This window comes from Lissotriton helveticus, chromosome 1_1, assembly GCF_964261635.1.
Source record: "Lissotriton helveticus chromosome 1_1, aLisHel1.1, whole genome shotgun sequence".
NCBI classification, from domain to species: domain Eukaryota; kingdom Metazoa; phylum Chordata; class Amphibia; order Caudata; family Salamandridae; genus Lissotriton; species Lissotriton helveticus.
The window spans coordinates 1246735556-1246752767 of record NC_136057.1 but is presented as its reverse complement, the minus strand read 5'-3'; the positions used below and the strand labels follow the sequence as shown (position 1 = coordinate 1246752767).

Here is a 17212-nt window from a genome sequence, read left to right as displayed (position 1 = left end):
TGCTGTCCCTGTAATGATACTAGCCAGCAATCTTGTTTACATTTTATGTTCTTGTGTAGTTCTTATACTGCCCAATTTTATGTTCTCTTGAATGTCATTCTGCCAAACAGAGTCTTGAACTTTTACAGTGTTTATCGTCTGAGATTGTCTGTCATGCTGTGCTTCTGTTAAGATCAGGAAAGATATGCGACATTGATTTGTGCTCATCATGAGTCTTTTTGAACGTTTGTAATATTTATTTTAATATGTTTTGTGAGTATTTTATGCTGTGCATCTTTTATGGCCTCATGGCCGAATAAAGTTTTACCCAATCTGATCCTATTAAAATCTCTTTCCAACACACTTCAAAATTACAACAAATGTGCTTCATTTTTATTTTCTTAACTTCTGAATGCATAAAGTAGTAACAGGCATTTATATTTTGTTGGGTATTGCGACACACCCTACAGCCTTTTCTTTCACACTCCCTGTACTTAAGCAAGATTGTCACATAATTCACTTTAAAAACTTCTCTCACTCTTCAGTTAGAGAAAGGAAAGTGAATCCCATTCCCCATGTTAAGAGAATAAGGAATAATTTGTCAGAAGACATAGCCTGCCATTTGACATCTGTCTTCAAAGCACTGGCAAATGTGACAATATAAATACAGAATTTAAAGTCATCTTTATTTGTTGACAAAAAGACCCATTAAGCATCCCAAGTTATCGAAAGTTCAATGGTCAAGTCCAATGAAGTTCCATTTTTCTTTATTTCGGTGTCCAGAACAAATCCAAAGGGTTTTTTTCGGTTTCACAAGCCCTCACAGTTCCAATGGTGTTTGACCATCATATGAAGTAAAAGAATGTTGGCAGATAGTGCATTTTGCCTATGTAAACTTAAGAGTTTGGGCTTTTTTAATATAATGGCTGATGCTTAAATGCGCGGGGTCCTCTTTCAATTTTGCTTGTGATCCTTATGATTCCTATTTTTCGTGCACAGTTATAAATATTCGCCCAGGATGGCACGTGACATACACGCCAAGCACACATGCGGTTTGAGATGGAGAACCCCTCTCTCGTAGGCTCTATGGTGAGTCATGAAGATACATTTGCTTTACAAACATGGCGCGTAGTTGGAATTTCCAGTACAATGGCTGGTACCTCAAAGTGCAGGGGTCCTTTTTTGATTTTGCTTGCGGCCTTGTTTTAATTCCTTGTTTGGGCATGGATATAAATATCCTTCCAAGATGGGGTGCGGCATTTACGCTGAGCACGCACATAGTTTGAGATGGAGAACCCTCTTCTCTCGTAGACTTCATGGTGAGTTATGGGGGTACATTTGTTTGATCCAGGGATATTGTCCCTTTTGGTTAAAGTGTTTGATTGGAATTTCGCTATTAATTGAAGAACGCTAAAACTACTTTACATTTCCTTATTACGATCATGCATGCATACAGTAATGGTGCTTTGGAACTATGTTTCTGGCCACAGATAAGCACTTGTATGATCTTATTTAAGTATATCTCTAGGTCGGTTTTTGGTGCTGGAGAAGAATACAGTATGTGTATGATTTAGATATATAATGAATGTAGAGATATTGAACAAAATATGTGGTTTAGGTAATTTTGTTTCTTATGTGGGAATATGGTTGCAAATGAATGTTGTTTACGATGATGTTTTGGGAATTGATGATGCAGACTTTCATAGACCGCTAAAGGCCTGAATATGAGTTTGGCGGACAGGTTATTCCATCACAAACATGACGGATATCACATCCGCCATATTACGAGATCCATTATACCCAATGGAACATAATAGAAGTCATAATGCGGCAAATAGAATATTCGTAAAGTTTGTGATGAAGTAGCCCATTCTCCAAACTTGTAATCAGGCCCGAAGTGTTATTACTGTAACCTAATGGACTGTTATCACATGAATTTAAGTATTTCTTGTGGTGTTTTTATTACAGGACTTTCTAAAATAATTACCTTTGCCATATGAAAAATACTGAGGGATGAATATTTACCTTTAAAATTAGGTAAAGTAATGTTTGAGATTACTTGGATACCAAAAGGGTTGGTTTATTGGGTGTAGGGTTATAATGATAGGACTTTATTATCTTTTTACTCTAATCAGAAGTGATTTCTGGATCGATATTACTTTGGAATGAGGTACTTTTTATTAGATGTGTCACATTACATGTGGGTGTGATTTGTGTTATTTAATTCACTTATTCTGATTATTAGTGGATGGGAATATTTGTTGAGAACTATGTATAATTTAATAATTTCATTGATTACATAAACATTGTGAGATTTGGTTGCACCTTATTCAATTGTACTTAGGATTTCCTTGGATACTACTTATTGAGTATTTACTTTTATGTTTAATATGCACACAGTTGCATGCCCTTAGCTGTACTTTTATGCTTGGTGGTGGTAATGATTATATTTGATCTATAAATAGTACATTTATGTATATTCATGTTTATTTGTAGGTCTGATGAAGTCGGAGGTTTATGTGCCATAACGAATAAACACATGTTGGCTTAGTGTGTTTATGGAACTGAGAGGTCTTGTGAAACTGAAGAAGCCCCTTAGGATTCATTACAGAGACCAAAATAAAGAAATTTGAATCTTGATCCAACTTGGCTATTGAACTTTCTATAACTTGGGCTGCTCGGGGGTCTTTTTGTTAATTAATGGAATCCTTGTGGTCTTGCTAAATGTATTTGGCGGCCTCTAGCCCCTCCCTAAGAACACCATTCAGAGATTAATAATTCTGCATACAAATTGGTACACATAGAGGAGGTTGCCTAGAGTGTCTAGTCACCGGCTGATTGCTGATTATCTTTAGTTGTTGCTCAGACTTTCCTCACCCACCAAAAATCAACTCACAAACCAACAGTGGGTTGCAGCCTACAGTTTGGGAAAGACTGATCTAGAGTAATACAGACATTGTTGTCTCACCAATCTATTTATGCTCTTAGTTAAATTACAATCTTTGGAGAAAACCGTTTTAACCAATGTATCCATAACAATGCTATCCTTAATTTTGCTCAGACTTTCCCAAACTGTTTCATATGAAGTTCAAACTTTTAAAGATCATTTTGTTCTGACCTGTGTATGTGATTAATAGAAATTATAGCCTGTAATAACAAGATAGGTGTTACAAAGTGGCAAGTTAAAATGTAAGGGGGACGGGACAATAAAGGGAGGGGGATAACTAGATACGATAATAGTTGTATAGTGAGGTTTAGTTTTGTAAGGCTAAGGTGAAGGGTAAACTTGTAATTTGCACCGGTTTTCAAAAGAGTGGCCTTTTTCATGCACTAAAACAGCGAGTATGTGGCATGCAATACAAAATAAAAGAAACCTTGCACGGATAACATACTCACTCATTCTCTTTGGACCGGCTACTCACTCTTCTTGGGACCGGCTAATTTGAGAGCTCTAGTTTGTTAGTATGCTCTACTTTGTGTAAGGCCGGGGGTGGTCAGCTTCAATCCACCATTTGCAGGAAAGGCTTTATGCATCCCTGCAGCTTGAACAGGTCAGCCGTATGGCTCTTGAAGTCCATTTCTCTGACCTGGTGTAAGAGGGAGGGTGTCCAGTTCTTCACAGCTCCTCTGCACTTCCTTAGGTCCAGCAGTGTTCTGATGTGGGTGACTGGAAATATCACATTTATACCTAGCACGGGCTAGTGGGTGGAAATGACTCCTGGGCACACTCTAACCCTTGCAGTGAAAGTTCACAGGGCCCACCCTACCCTCTTTAGGCATTTTCAAGATGGCATACAGCTGGCCCGAAATTTTGATTCTGAGTGCTGGGTGTATGTTGGGCAGTGTACTAGGGTAATCCTACTGACTTCCCACATTCAAAACCAAAATATATTTTCAAGCAGCCACTATACACCCAATAAACCTCATAGACAGATGTCTGGTGGAACAAATAAGGCTTTTGCAGCAACCAGATAATGGATACCAGCCATGGCCGGCAGTGGGAGTACCTGCAGGGGGTGACGTGGGGAGGGGAGGGGCAGGGTGGGGGGTAGTAATGTATGGATTACGGAGTTTTACAGATAAGTAAACATTTAAATAAATAAAAACGCATTTCGTTGCGTGCACTGCATTGCATTTGGGGATGCAGTGCACTCAACGAAATTCATTTTATTCATTTAAATGTTTACTTACTTGGGAAGCTCCATAATCCATACATTACTACCCCCCACCCTGCCCCTCCCCACGTCACCGCCCTGCAGGTACTCCCACTGCCGGCCGTGGCTGATGGATACACAGGAATCGTCTTGGCATCCTGTACTCTACCTCTCACATGTGCCCCATGTATTATAAGTAAACCCAGTAGACTTGTCAAGCAGCATTTTACATTCCAGCGGGATTTGACACTGTAATATCAAAAGGATGCTCAGAGCCGACACCCTTCTGCTGAGGTATAAGAAGTCATCCCTGTTCATTCAGGTCAACCTTTCAATCATAGTAACCTGTTGTGTAGCTCCTGGGAGGAATTTCACACATCATTCACACCCAGTCAATTGCTAATTACTGACTGGTAGAAGTTGGAGAGCAAATGCAAATTCATCTCCAGAACCTTCAGGTAGTAAAAGTTAATCTTCCTGAAAGTTACCTTTCCTTAATATTTATTAAAAATCTGACTTCACTATTGTATTGGATTTTTACTAACTATTAAAAATAGTTGTCATTTAATTATGCTTCTGACTAGTTCCATTTCCGAAATACGGTGCTACAATTTGAATCTGTATTCAGGATTTCTACATTGGACAGCTGCACCTGCCACATTGAAAGCATGTTTTTAGTTCCTTGTCACTGTAAAGACATGTTTAAACATAGGGCATCATTATAATGTCAGTCGGACCGCCACTGACAGGCCGTCGGTGGCGGTCTGCCCAACAACCAGAGCGTCCGACCTCTGCATTACGATGCATGTGTTTGGAGTGATAATGTTGAGAAAAGATCCCATTGGGACGGTGGTCCAATTCCTAACCCTACTATGGAGGCAGTGCCTAGGAATTAGGATATCCCTTTCAAGCTGCCCTCATACCCCGTGGGCCACAGCTTAGTGACCCGGGGGCACATGTAGTGCCCTTCCACACATCCGTGCCACCCAGTGCATGAATGTGCACAAAATGCTTTTTTCTAGTGCGAATTGTGCTGCAGCCCTTTTCCTGGGCCACAGCACAAGCTGTTCTAGAAAATAGTATTTGCGACCGCCTACACGGCAGTCAAATCCTAATATGGAGAGCAGGACGGCCGACTCCATGTCGGACGTTTCTTGCCTGTGGCAATGGCGTGCAGACGCTCGTCCGACCGCCATCATAATGAGGCCCTACATTTCTACATGTCTTACTTTTAAATACTAAGCACTCTGCCTGGTGCACTACAAGGCCTAGATGGGGCTACTTAAAAATATTTAAAGGGGAGGTTTTGACCTGTCAAAAGGGTTTATTTTGACAGACAGAATTTCACTGTTTAAACTGCCTCAATCAAGCTCCAGTGGTAGGCTTGAAGTCATGTTTTACCCTTTCATTATAGTGGATGGTGCAACGGTGCTGCAATAAACTTATACTCCCTAGGTACATGTTGTACTGTATATTAGGGCCTTAAAAGTAAGTTATGGATGTCGATTAGGAATATGCCAATTTAAACATGTTAAATGTCAGAGCACATGCACTTTAGCACTGGTTAGCAGGGTTAACAGAGTTCTAAACAACAAAAATATAGGGTCCTGCAAAAGGTGAAAAATATGAAGTGACTAGTCAGAAACTGCACATTTCCTTCATGACCTATTTAAGAATTTAAATATCACTTTGTGATGGAGAGGCATTTTAAAACGGAAGGGATTCAAGTGTTGAGAGATGTTTTGCAGGATTTGGATTGGATGGTAAAAACTGATCTGAAGAATGCTTATTCCTCAGTTTCAATTGCTTTAGAGATTCAAAGTTTTCTTCAGTTCAGATGGGAAGGGCATTTATACCAATTCAGGCATCTTCCTTTTGGTCTTTCTTCAACCCCTTGGTGTTTTTCAGAGGTAATGAGACCTGCTGTAGGGTGTCTGAGAGAAAGAGGAGTATGGTTGATCATTTATTTGGACCACATTTTGATAATCAATCAGGATGTGGAGGTATTGAAGACTCAGTTGCACATGACAAAGAATATGTTAGAGTCTGTGGGTTTTATAATAAATCAGGAGAAGTCATTCCTGATTCCTTCACAGAAGATGGACTTTTTGGGTGTTCGGATAGGAATGGTGAAGGTACAGCTTCAATTACCGGAGAAGAAAATTTAATTGACAAAACGGGAAGTAGGACATTTATTGAATTCAGTTGGATTAAGTAGTTGGGCTTTTGTCTTTCCTAATTCAGGCAGTTTTTCCAGATACCATACTTTACAGGGTGTTGCAGCATCGGAAAAGGTCCAGTTTGTCAAAAGGTCTTTGGAAGATGAGAAGGTGATGTTGTCTCAAGAGGCTCGACCAAAGTTGGTTTGATGGATGGAGATTGTACAGGTTTGTAATGTTTGAGCTATTTTCGGTTCAATCTCAGACTATATTTTGGAATCCGATGTGAACAAGTTATTGTGGGAAGTGTGTTCAGAGGATCAAGTTACAGAAGGCAAATGGAGTTTAGTAGAGAAGTAGGCTCTTATCAACTGTTTGAAGATGAGAGCCGGTATTATTACAATTTGCAGTTTTAAGAAACAGATTCAGGGCATTCTGTTTAATTGAATATAGACAACATTTCTGCTGCAACTTACATAACCAGGTTGGGAGGAAGCAGATCAAAGAACCTATCAGAGTTAGCAAAGGAGATGTGGGAGTATTGTTAGGGACACAAAATAAGTCTGAGAGTTCTGAATTTACCAGAGAAGGAAAATGTCATGGTGGACTAGAGTTCTCGCAAGGTGGTGGATTTCAGTGATTGAAAGCTGAAGTAGTTGTTGTTGCAGGAAATTAAATGGTGGTTTGGTCCTCTAGAGGTGAATCCATTTGCTTCTCATTTAACTTTTCAGATAAGAATGTATGTGAGTTGGTAACTAGATCCAGGGGCTGAATTTGGAGAACATGAAGGCTTATGCTTTTCCATCTTTCTCGATGATGTGAAGGATGCTGTTGCAGGTAAGGAGACATTTGTCAGTTGGTGTTGGTAATAGAGTCAATTAATTAGGATGGAAAATTAATTATCTTAATAAGCTAAAGGTGTCATTAGGAGTAAAACTTAACGGTAAACTGAAATGTAATAACTCTCAATAGGCAATCATTGTCACTCATGTAAGCCTTAGTAAGGCCATGAAACAAGTTATTTCCTAGCTAGAAGGAAACTCGATATTGCTGAAATGTGCTGATCGAGATTTAGAAGCTTGACTCTTGAATGACATGATGTCATAACTGCAGAATCATTCGGTTTAACAAAAAAAATTACTTTACTAAGCAACATTTTGTTTCTTGAATGTCATGAACTTTCTACTTTCATATGTTTCATACAAAGCTTGAATATATTAATTTGTGTATTTAAACAATCGTGATTAATTCATAGTGTAAAAGAATGAATTACCTAACAGTGATTTTGCTTTTTAATTAGTAGTTCATTGTTCTTGCAGTGAAAAAAATATATATGCTGAAGGTCGATCTGTGTTTAAAGCCTATGGGAGCTATGCTTGGTGTTTCCAGAATCTCATTGCGCATACTATAAAAAGTTTAATCTGCATGTATGTCCATGGGAATGGAGGAGCTGAACCTGCTTACTGAAGAACTCTGTCTCCTGATTGCCTCGTGGAAGAAGAGGCCTGCTACAATGTGAACAATATGTTTTCTTGACTTTTATATTAGTGCGTGTTCCTAGGTAGTTTCAACATGTTTTCTTTGGTGGATTGCCTCAGACCTAGATCTGTGACAGTTGTGGCTACTGCTGCTACTGTTTTCCTCTTTGCCTTACTTTGCTATTTTGAATTGGGAGTTTGCTACTTCAAATGTATGCTGACCTATTTGCAGGGCTCAAAAAATCATATACATATACTAGACCTGCAGGTCTAGTAACTTGAAAAATCTACTTAACCTAACTGCATAATGTACTTGACCCATGAACTCGCCTCAAATTACGTGATCCAAAGCAAATATTTTGTCTTGTCGAGCCACCTTTTTCGTCATTAACACATTAGGGAGCACCTTCAAATATAAAAGTTCACTATTTCTGCTGTATAAAAAACCTCTTTATTTACTAGACTCAACGTTTGCTCCATGTATAATCAGAATCAAGCCCACATATAGGGTACACATGATCCCTGCCTCGCCTCTTAGTTCACTAATAGCATTGTCATCTGGGCAGGAGCAGGAATATTTCCCAGTTCATTTTTAAAAACTCACTTTTCAATAATATATTACTAAAACTTGATTTGGAGTGCACTGTCATTTACAGAAAGCACATTTTCCATTTAAATGGCCACAAATGTTTCCCACTAACGTAGTTTTACTGATAAAACTATATGGCGCATAAACAATTTTTGGAAATTGGGTTTCAGCAAAAATATTTAAAATTTGCACATCACCAAGAAAGTGTTCTGATTTGTTTTGATCCTATAAAAATCTTCTTTTTTACCACAGGGTTACAAAAATACGTCTTCATAACTAGTGAAATATATTTGAAATGTTTGAACAGTTCACTTATTATCTATTTCAGTGTTGTTTGTAAAAAAATCCTGAATTCTTACAGCCTTTCATTTCACACGTTTTGCACATCCCAGTGTCACACAGTTCACTTTACAAAATCCTCTAACTTCAGTCACAGAAAGAAAAGTAAATGTCGGAAGACAATCTGACTTTTGACCTCTGTCTCTCAAAGCCAGCAAATATAACAAGATTAGATTTATAGGCATCTTTATTGCCCATTCACTTTGTGATCAAGTAGAACACATGTTGTCAGCTCACCAGAACAGGCGAGTAGGCCCTAAAAATAGCTTGTACTGATTATCGAGCCCTGATTTGGATTTATTGAGACTCGTCTGAGACTTGTGAAATTCTCTTTATGTGAAGTTCTGCTAATCTAATTTGGCTCCGAAGCTACATGCTCCTTTGGTTTCACTCTTTTCCATTGAATCTGAACTCTTCATGGGTTCTTAAATTCTAAAGCTCTGATCTTGATTCTATAGAAAGGGAACTTGTTACTTCACGGAACACGCTTAATGCAATTATATAATAAGGATGCTTTATTCTAACCATTCTTTTTGAAGAGATTTCTGTAAATGTATTTGATTGATGGAATAACTAAATAACAACAATACAACTCTCATCATTGATTGAACTTAAACCATTAACGAAATTAAGTTTGAAATGTCTAACTTATTCCATGACTCCTAATACAAATCTCCAAATTCCATCACTGAGAAGCGCAGCAAATAGGGCTTATAATATATAAATGACAGGAAAAATTTGGGCTCAGTTCGCACTATTACTGGTGAAGCCGTTTCGGACAACTCAGGCGCAGTTCCATCAGTGATGGAATTGGTGGTGGAAGCACCATTTCTGGTATGGGCTTGAAAATGATTATTGGTGGGTATAGACGCAGAGGAGCCTACTTTAATAGAGTCAGGAGTGCTCAGCCTTCTAGTTGGAAGATGTCAGGAATTCAGAAAGATTCTCTAAACTTTCTAGAGAAGCTTCAGGCCTGCTCAATGAGTCATGGGCTCCAGGAACAAGGACAAAATATAGGTGTGCTTGGAAAGTCTGGTTTCGTTGGTGCTTGGCATGGGATTTGGATCCTGTGGGGGCTGATTGCTACAGATCTGCAATAGCAACAGGATATTTGCTTCTGGATGGCATGTCAATTGGCTGAAGTCATTTGTAGTCATGAAAAGGAATAAGGCCTACAGGCCTTCTTAATCTAGGTACGAAACACTTTTTGATGCTGAGTTTATTTTTAGATTGCTTGAGAATTGGCATGGTAATAGATTTGTGAATACTAGAGATTTATCTTGGAATTTAGGAACTTTATTATGTTTGATTTCTTTTAAAAGAGTGTCAGACATGAGAGTTCTGGAGTCAAGTAATAGGCGTGATCAACCTCATGGTGTTTCAAAATTTTTTTGGGAAGAGGACTTAAAATATGTCAAAATCATTGTTTTATCCTAGATTTGACAAGTACCAAAACTTTGTGTTGTGAGGTGTATTAGAGAGTATGCATCAAGAGTTAGCGAGCATAGGAATGAGGGGTGGATCAGTTCTTGACTTGATATGTAAAACCTTTTGCTGCAGTTTCTTTTGCAACTATTGCTAGATGGGTTAAAAATGTTATGAAGGAAGCAGAAGTGAATCTTTTTTGTTTAAAGCTCATTCAATGAGGGGAGAAATGGCTATGTAGGTTTTTAACGCTGGAGGACAGCAAGAAGAAATAATGAAGGCTGCAGATTAGTCTAATGCTGAGGTTTTTAAGACATTTTATTTTAAGCCAATTGAACATGTTTCAGGCTTTGTGTTACAAGGCTTTAAACATGCTAAATGCAAGCCTCCTGTTTTTCCATGAAATGTAGATTCTCAGAGGATTACTGCACAGAGAATTACAGTATCCCTCCCTCCCACCCTTATTGGTGTAAGGTTTGGGGATGAAGTTAATGTGAGAGCTCATATATTTTTCTGTTTTGAAGGTATATGTATTGATATTGTTGAAAATGAGAATTGTTTGGTATAAGTATTGATAATGTTGTTATTTGGAATTGATGGATTTCAAAGCATTGGTTGGATTTATCTCAGAGATATATTGAAGTCTTTGGAACATACTGTCTAGATATGGCAGCTATAAAAGAGGAAGAATATGTTTTTTATGAAGTTTATGAGAGTTCATGTTGTGTTGTAATGCTTGGACCTTTTAAGTGTTTGCTGCTCAGAAGTGGTGAAAAATATGTTTATGAATAATGGTAGCAAAACACACAAGATGATGGACGGAACGTTGCACAATGGCAAAACATTCACCCCCAGTCACAGATCTGGGTTTAATCCATCGTTATTTTGCTCACCAAGCCACCCCGGTTCAGACATGGCCATGTGCAAATCAGTCTTGACCTTGTGCCTCATGGGAACAGTCCAGACCGAACTGCCAAGCCATGTCTTCCCTGGACCGGAATCAAGCATCCTAGGACCGGTTTCTGGCTATCAGCCAGGATAGCTTGACTCCAGTGGCCTAGTGAGCATGGGACCCACGTCTGGGCATACACTTCCCTCTTAGGGTGAACAGCAAAACACACAAGATGATGGACGGAACGCTGCACAATGGCAAAACATTCACCCCCAGTCACAGATCTTGGTTTAATCCAACGTTCTTTTTCTCACCAAGCCACCCCAATTCAGGCATTGCCAAATGCAAATCAGTCTTGACCCTGTGCCTCATGGGAACAGTCCAGACCGAACTGCCAAGCCATGTCTTCCCTGGATCTGAAATGGGGTGGCTTGGTGAGCAAAAAAACAATGGGTTAAACCTAGATCTGTGACTGGGATGAATGTTTTGCCATTGTGCAACATCCCGTCCATCATCTTGTGTGTTTTGTTGTTCACCCTATGTGGGAAGGGTATGCCTGGACCGGAATCAAGCATCCTAGGACCGTTTTCTGGCTATCAGCCTTCATCAGCCAGATTAGCTTGACTCCAGTGGCCTAGTGTGCACGGGACCCACATCTGGGCATACCTTTGCCACTTAGGGTGAGCAGCAAAACACACAAGATGATGGACGGAACGTTGCACAATGGCAAAACATTCACCCCCAGTCACAGATCTGGGTTTAATCCATCGTTAGTTTGCTCACCAAGCCACCCCAATTCAGACATGCCATATGCAAATCAGTCTTTACCCTGTGCCTCATGGGAACAGTCCAGACCGAATTGGAAGGGGTCCCCAGGGGAACCCTTCCTCTTTGTGACTAGCTCTAAAAATATTTTCTAAGGGCAGACAGTGGGCCAAGGGACCACTACCTTCCCTTAAAAAATGAACCGAAAACTTTTTTTTTTTAATGCATACAGTTTTCCTTTAAGGAAAACGGGCTGCATTTTTTTTTTAAACCTGCTTTATTTAAAAGCAGCCCCAGACATGGTGGTCTGCTGAGCCCAGCACCCTTGGTATTACATGACTTGATTCAAGATCTGCTCAGTTTAGATCCTTTTGCAAACTATCAATGCTAGGTCCCTCAAGAAGGCTGACAAATAGACCTAGTTGTCCTTCCATTACTCTGTAGAGTGGAAGCTTTGTTATCATATATGTTCTATAGCCATTACATTTGGGTTCTGCCTTACCATCTCTGCATACCGTTGAGGTATATTTGGAATAGGCATGTTTGAGTCAGTCTCATCAATGTATGTCCATCTGCAGGTTTTCTTAATCAAAGGCACTTTTCTAAAGCCCCAGTTTGTAGTCTATGCATCCTGCACATATTGATGTAATTCTAAGAAGTATAAGAATAGATCCTATGTATTGCAGTAAACTGTTTCTTCCCACCAAATTGGTGTCACTCACCAACTGACCGCTTCCAAGCGGAGGCAAATAGGTCAGTTGTCAGTTTCTCCAAAATGTCACTGCTGAAGATTTAGATTACACATTTAAAAATGGAATGTGTGGAGATGGTGCTAGCAGTGTTGGGAAGAGGGTGCCATCATTCCTAACTCCAGCGCGAACAACTAGACAGGCTCTACCAATGGAGGTCTTTCACATGGAGCTTGTGGGCTTGTCTCTTGTGGGGACTTTTGCTGCTTTCTGACTCTGTAACTCTTTTTTTGCTCACCTGAGAGGTTAGTTATAGGCCTCCATCTGTCGTGTGAGGAGACCAAAGATGGTACTAACTGACCCTAAAGAATGTATCTAGCATGTGACTCGAACCGTGGCGTTGCAATGTTTGGAAGATGGTGCAGGTAGGTTCTTCAGCTGATGCAATCACAAAGGTATACTCGAGTACAATTGATTTTCCCACTGGTGTCCTAACCTGTGGCAGTAGAGAGAGAGGAGGGCGAACTTCTCTGAACTAAGTTTGCTTGACATGGGGAGTTTGTTCATAGAGGGCATTACAGCTATCTCATGTAAAAATAAGTTGTTCTTTCAAACCCTAAGGTCCTGACATGGATTTGAGGAGGAAGATATTTTTCTGGCAGAGGGAATCCCTCATTAGAGCTGTGATGAAGGTTTTACAGTCCATTACATGCAATATAAAACGAAAGGTAATGTCAATTGGAAGACAACTGGAGAAAATACAAGCTGGACTGGACTACATGGAAAGTGGTTTGTGTTACTCTCCTAAGAGATTGCGGGAGAAAGAAATATTGACTCGAGATGAGAAAACTTCAAAATGAGTGAAATAAGTTATGCAATCTACTCCATGCTGCAATTTGAGGCAAAGGTACAGTGTCTTGGAAATCAGGCTAAATATGTTAATTTGAAAATCTTGGTGTTTTATGCCCCTCCAGGATTGTTAAGAACTGACTGATCTGGAAGATGAACATTCTATGTTGCTGCCTAGTGTTCCCGATCATCACATGGAGCATGGGGGCATCTCCATGTGGGGTGAAACAATTATTGTGGTGATGAGTTTAAGTGAAGGAAAGAAGTGGCCCTCCTAGCTGCAATCCACAGAAAGTCCCACATGTGTAGAGGGAGAATATGATGCTCATTTTTCTAGATCTGAGGAGAGAGAATCTGAAAATGTACAACACTTGTGGAAGAACTCCCTGGGACTGGGCCTCGAAGCTTCTGTGTTGTATCCAGCAGGACACAAGTTAGTACATAAAGAGAGAGTCCCTATGTTTCTTACAGTGAACTCTACCCAGATCTTTCTGGGCTATATTAAAGCTGACCGTGGTGCGGTGGCTGACTCTGAATTATAAGGCTTCTGTGAGGTTTGTGACCTCCAAAGGTTTTTGGGCTCAGGAAGCTTGATTTCTTTTGGGTACTGAAGCTGATGGTTGAGGGATGGTCGCATTATATGATATGAAACGTGTAATCTACAAATGTGAGTTTTATGATATGATTTGGGGTAGTCTTCCACCATCATCTTCGCTCTCTCATTAGCGCTATTTCTGACTGGAGCGCATTGGCCAAGAGGTTTATGTGCTATTTTAACCTCCCGCGAGGCAACGTAAAGTATACAATTTTATAATTTGTGGTGGGACTGGAAGATATATGCCTTCTGTCTAGGGCTGTGGGAGTCGAGGTAAAGTGAATATAACACCACCATTTTTTTTACCTCTGGCCTTCAGTGAAAAATATCATGACTCTTCTTTACTTGGAAATGTCCCTTGTGATTGCTGTGTTTTGAAATAACTGCGGGAACATAGTACAGCATTGTTCACACCTGCAAAAGGAGCTGTGCAGTCTCGTCCATATTTGTACTCAATTTGTGCATCGTGTAGTAGGTACGACTCCCTACAACTTCCATGTTTATTTCCTGCACTCACTTTGTATCAGATACCATTTGTTCAGAAATAGAAAATCAGGTCAATGTAATGTATTTGCGTGAATGTAAGCCTTTTGGTCACTTTTAATCACTCATCAGATAGGTTCATAGCATTTATAAATTGCGGCTCTTCATCAGTGACTAATACTTAAACAAAAAATACATCTTTATTATTTTCAGGAGGGTCTTCGATCCATTGGCTTTTTGGAGAGGGCCGCATGTTATTTGTATTTGTATAGTACATATCTACTACTTATATGGTCTTGCAGTATTTTTGGGGCCCAGGTATCATTTACGTTAAAGTGCCCTGTTGGCAATGCATTTGATTATATTTAGCATTGTTTAGAGGTGTTTCATTGGATAGTGGTTAGCAAGGTAAAAATCCCTATCCAGATTCCAGAAGAATGCATGTGTTGAAGGTTTTCTTCGATAATGACGCAAAACATATTAGTCACAGATTCTAAACACATATTGCAAACCTACATATATCCTTTAATTGGGCCAGTGATTGTAAGCTATTGGTGATAGTCAGTTATGTATAATCTTTCCGAGGTAAACATCATTTACAACGCATGCCATTACAATGCGGTCATTACAACAACCGCGTTGTTACATTGCATACCATTACTATGCAAGTTGTTACAATGACTTGCTGTAGGGGGCTGAAGGTGTTGGATTTAAAATCCAACACCTTCCCTACTGTTGCACAGACTGGAGTTGGATTAGTAAATGATACTATTCCAAACTGCAGCCCCCCCCAGCAAGTCGTTGTAATGACTTGCGCTGTAATGTTATGCGTCGTAACAAAACAGTCATTATAATGACCGCGTTGTAATGGCATGCGTTGTAAGCACATGCGGTGCAACCTTTCCTATTCTCTTTCCTATTTCGGAGAGCTAAAACAAATGAACTGAATCAGCTTTTGTTGTGAGGACGTAAAATTGGAAGATGGATTTTTGTCTGATGTTAATGTAGTTTAGAAGTAGCTGGGTGAATGCAAATATGATTTGTAGAGGATAGGTAATAAAATGTGCTCACCGGTGGCACATATTTTTGTGGAACTCTGTTAGCTGTAACAAATACTGGCATTTCAGGTTTGTCTTCCTAAGAAAAATCTTTTTCGAAATTTCCTAATTCCAGGACCCAGTGGGGCCAATCTACTTAACTGTATCTAACTTGTGCACCATCGAGGTCGGTCTCAAATTGCGCATAGGTTCATGTCTCCTTTCACCATTACTATTGACCACAATTGGTGGTTTGAGCTTTTTTTTAACTATTTTTACTTGAATCTTTAAGAATTCATATTGTTATTGTTATTAATATTTATACTTGTAAAGCGCACTGTAACCCTACGGGCATCCTGGCGCTAAGATACACGTACACTGCCAACAAGATGTACTGCAGAAAAGTCAAACTGTATTAAAAATACTTATGCTCTGGGAAAGAGCCAAGTTTTTATGTTCTTACGAAACAGCAACAGATCCTGCACCTGTCTCAGTTCAGTGGGAAGACCATTCCATAGGCGTGCAACTGCGATACTGAAAGCTCTTCCCCCCGATTTAGCTCTTTTAATTCTTGGTATTTTTACTAGGTTGGCTGAAGAAGAACGGATACTACGTGCAGGAGTATACCAGCCAAATCTACTCTGCAGCGCTTTAGGCCCAAACCCATGCAATGCCTTGAAAACAATACAGAGTGACTTAAATTGTATCCTCTGCAATACCGGGAGCCAGTGCAGCTCCGCCAAGGCCTTAGACGCAGATGACCATCGTGGTCTCATGAACGTAAGCATTGCTGCCGCAGACTGAATTCCCTGGAGTCTCCCAATCAAAAACCTAGGGGACTCCAGTAGCAGAGCATTGCAGTAATCCAGACGGCTCAGAGTGACAGTCCTTAACACTAACGCTCTGGCCTGAATTGGTAGCATCAGAAGAATCTTCCAAAGTACTCTGATAAGAGAGAAGCTACTCCCCACAAGCTTGTTGACTTGAGTCTCTATGTTCAGCTTACCATTGAGACTGATTCCCAGGTTATGTACCGTCTCCACGGGTACCAGAGGAGCATCCATGGGGATTGGCCAAAAGCCAGTTGGAAGTGCAGGAGGCACTTTACCTACCCCGCAATACAGAATCTCAGTTTTATCACTATTAAATTGCAGGGAGTTATCTCTCAGCCAGTTTGACATTTCATGCACACAGGTGTGAACATTTCCTAAAGAAACAGCATGATCCCCTTCCAAGCTGAGTATCATCAGCATAATTCACAAGACCAATGTTATGTGACTTGATAATAGCTATCAACGGACTCAGTCACTGTGCTTACACCCTAAATTTGACAATGGTAAGTACTTTAGTACCTTCCTAATTGGCTCCTGGTGTACCATTCTGATTATATTGTACTAAGGTACCAGGGCATAGGTACACCTGGGGTGCCCCATGGGCTGCAGCATGTATTGTGCCACCCATAAGAGACCACTCAAACTGTGACTACAGGCCAGACATTGCATCCTGTGTGAGCTGGTGCTAGCACCACTCACCACAGATATAAGTTTCCTTATACCTGGGGTCATTGCACTTAAAACATATAAGTCACCCCTAAGGTCGGCCTTTAAATAAGGAAGGCAGGGTGCTTGATTCTAAGTGTGAGGGTGCCCTGCATGAGCAGGATACCCCCTACAAACCCAGGAGTCGATTCTCTAGGCTTTGCAAGTGCGTTCAGCCATTTTATACATATAGTGGACATCAAGTCAATTACGAGATGTCTAACTATATATTGGCTGCACC

At 40.1% G+C, this 17212-nt stretch overlaps 1 protein-coding gene across 2 annotated transcripts in view; it reads left to right on the top strand.

Annotated features, from left to right (window-relative positions):
* Positions 1 to 17212, top strand: part of CPNE8 (copine 8) — a 1123798-nt gene that overhangs the window by 55907 nt on the left and 1050679 nt on the right. Inside the window, exon 2 of one of the 2 annotated variants that reach the window (XM_078679883.1) lies at positions 7024 to 7129. The exons of the other annotated variant lie outside the window; for it this stretch is intronic. The gene's annotated coding sequence lies outside the window, so the exon portion shown is untranslated. The remainder of the gene's footprint in view (positions 1 to 7023; positions 7130 to 17212) is intronic. 2 annotated transcript variants of the gene reach the window in all.